This window comes from Rhipicephalus microplus, chromosome 1, assembly GCF_043290135.1.
Source record: "Rhipicephalus microplus isolate Deutch F79 chromosome 1, USDA_Rmic, whole genome shotgun sequence".
Classification (NCBI taxonomy): domain Eukaryota; kingdom Metazoa; phylum Arthropoda; class Arachnida; order Ixodida; family Ixodidae; genus Rhipicephalus; species Rhipicephalus microplus.
In genome coordinates this window covers 262,871,880-262,875,230 of record NC_134700.1, presented here as the reverse complement: position 1 = coordinate 262,875,230, position 3,351 = coordinate 262,871,880, and the positions used below count along the sequence as shown (strand labels likewise).

At 46.1% G+C, this 3,351-nt stretch overlaps 1 non-coding gene across 1 annotated transcript; it reads right to left on the bottom strand.

The window, feature by feature from the left end:
• Positions 1-1,014: 1,014 nt before the first annotated feature.
• TRNAS-GCU (transfer RNA serine (anticodon GCU)) lies at positions 1,015-1,087 on the bottom strand. Its single transcript has one exon. It is a non-coding gene; the product is annotated as a tRNA-Ser (tRNA).
• Positions 1,088-3,351: the final 2,264 nt, after the last annotated feature.

The window sequence follows — 3,351 nt, the reverse complement described above, 5'->3', positions numbered from 1 at the left end:
AAGTAGTTTGTTACAAAAACTAACAATTGTTTTCTCAATTATACGAGGTCTTTTCGAAGAGTATCGATATAAGTATACATTTTTTTTTTCTCACGTGAACCGATTATTTGTGGGAAGCTGTCTTCGGTGAAGATATGTGAAGGAGAAATTCACTCGCGTGCGGGATTTTATTTATTTTTAACGCCCATAGAAAGCGTCATTCGCTGCTGATAGGCTCGTAAGGGAGGATGTGTAGTGGGTCCTTGTCGGATTCTATAGTGTGTTGTAAAGTGCCGAAGCAGCAGGGGCAGCGATATGGCGTCAAATTTTGTCGAAAACTTGGCCACATTCAAGCGGACACCGATGGCAAGATTCGACGAGCTTTTGGCGACGACGCCATGTGCACCTTTCGGATAGGGGAGTGCTACAGTCGCTCCAAAGATGGCCGCGCGTGATTGGGGCAATGGGGTATACGTTCGTACAGATCCTCACAAAGCCAAAATGAAAGTTTTACTGAACATTAGTGGGCACTGGTTGTAAAGTACCGTCGCATCACACGCAGTCCGAGTACTTGCGAACAAGATAGGGGTAAACATACCATCAGAACACAAATTTATATTGATCCTCCGCTGCGCAACAAGCCGGATCTGTTGGCAGTGAACACTTAGCAGCTTCATTGTGACAATGCACCCACCCATTCTACCCATCTGATTCAAGTTTTCGGCACCAGAACACCACATCCCTGTATAGTTCGTTGCACTCCCTACTTTTCGAACGTGGCTTTATTGTGTGACACTCAGCTATATCCCAAGCTGAAAATTTTGCCAAAAAGGAAAGGGATTTGAGTTAAGAGGAGACATAATCTGGGATACGATCGATCGATATGTGGGGTTTAACGTCCCAAAACCACTATATGATTATGAGAGACGCCGTAGAGGAGGGCTCCGAAAATTTAGACCACCTGGTGTTCTTTAACGTGCACCCAAATCTGAGCACACGGGCCTACAACATTTCCGCCTCCATCGGAAATGCAGCCGCCGCAGGCGGGATTTGAACCCGCGCCCTGCGGGTCAGCAGCCGAGTACCTTAGCCACTAGACCACCGCGGCGGGGCAATGTGGGATACGATGGCTTGACTGGTTTTAGAAGGTACGTGCCAAAAAGTGTATCCAACAATGGCTGGAGCGCTGAAGGTGTGTGTGAATTACCACAAAGACTACTTTGATGGATATTCGTATTGGGTAACTCCTAATTAATAAACATTCGACATGTCCCAACGTCTCTTGGGAATCGACGTCATGCGAAGCATGCAAAGGGCATTTGACAATGTTGTGATTTATTATTCAGGGAAACGTTACGAAATGACGCTAAATACATGTAAAATTGTTGTACACAGACATACATGTTGAACAGTCACATGTGTTTTATGCTACTAGTTGTTTACACTTGCGTGACGATTCCAACAGCAACATGAGTGTTAGCAATATCAGATGCCGTAGACTTGTAGCGCTTGTGTTCGCGAGGATGGTAGTCCTGGAATCTGCTACATAAGTCAATTTCAGGGTATCGCGCTTAAATATACAACTGACGTTAACCCAACGTGACGGCTGATTTATAGGAGTACACATATAATGCTTATAAAATTGGATAGTCAGCATATAACCACAGTTGACGCTGCACCAACATCATGCGTGTGCTGAATAGTGTCTTTTTTTTTTTTTTTCAAAACAGTTTCGAGACCTGGCGTGGCTCTGTGCAAAGGCTGGGGTTCGATTCCCGCTGAAATCCTGACGTTTATTCTTTGCATTCGTCAGCTGTGGCACTTGCATACCTGTGGCAAATGCCCGCCCGTGGTATACGGGCATGTGTGTCACGTGTCTGGCGGAAAGGGTTTGGCGACGTACGCGACGGGATCGTCACGTTCTTCGTGTCATTACCAGCGAGTCATGTTCGTCGAACCATCTTACCCTCCCATACCAATCCTGGTTCACCCCACGCTAAAAGGGTGATCACGAGTGCACCTATAGACGTAGGCGGCAAGATAGATAAATAGTTAGATACGTAAATAGACGCTAAAGGTGACTGCAGTACGTGAAGAGATGATTCGCATTTAGAAAAGTATTTGCAATTAGCAAAAGTTTGATATTTCTTGAACGCCTCAGATCTGTGTGGGACTTGCTGATCGTTTAAACTCAATGGTCATACAGCACAACATGATTTTCTTCATTGTTTAAAATGCTTTAACTGGAACATGTTAATTTACTTTAATCTCAGATTATGTTACATGTGCGTTCTATTTTAAACGTTCGAGATGGGGTTGAGAAGAGGAGGGAGAATCTGGCAGGCAAACACAATCTGCGCTGTTTTCTCGTTTAAAGTAAGCAGGCGTTTATCATATGAGCACTAACCAGGTGCGTCTAAATCATTTGGGTCATAATTCTTCGTTAGAAAGAAAAGTAGATCAAGTTCTATAATGAAGGAACGCTTTATTTCCCATTTTACAACAGAGGCTCGTTGGTGTCGATATTCCGAGCCGGCTGTGAAGTCTTCATGTACTGGTAGTCATGCCAGCACGTCACAGCTCGTGTAAGTGCAGCCATCCACAAAGATATCCTCGGGCACACTTTTGCAGACGCAGATCGAAATCAGCTCGAATTCCATTATGCATAGTAATAGTTTGTGCATATGAAAACGACCCAGTTAGCAGGTACACTCGGAAAGAAACCGCAATTGTAACCAGTCGCGTTTCCGTAGAGACTTCGTTCACTCTCGCTGCTTTTCAACCATGCGTATAGTTAAGTTTGGTTGAAAAGCCGCCAGGGACACTCAAGCGGCACCGGCTTAGCGCATGCACAGAAGAATTTTCGGAATGGGCCAATACTTCTTGCCGAGTGAGCTCACTTCGAAGATATACCAAGCTTGTACACTTACGCAATGAGACACGAACCCACTTCGTCTGTGCGAACGTCCACCCGCCGCTACTTATTATGCACGCACGCTACCGATGCTTGAGCTTCGTCTCTACAGCTTTGTCTATAGAGTAAACAGGTGTACTTAAGCATGAGAGCTAAAGTAAGCACGCACAAAGCCGAGCATCACGCGTGTAAAAGTGTAGAGGACAGGTGCGAACCACTGTCGGAAGTGAAAGCGCCGCGTTCGTTCCTCGCACGCCGTGCGAACTATCAGAGCGGCAAGGCTGGAGTTCGCGGCGCGAAACAAAGAAGTGTGACGAGCTTTTTCGTATGGAAGAGACAAACGGACAAATGAGCAAGCGGCGCCGACCCATGCAGAGCCGAGAACGATGAGCGCAGTGAACGCACGGTGAAACCGGGAGGCGAGGATGAGGGGGAGAATAGCAGGAAAGAAGGCAATG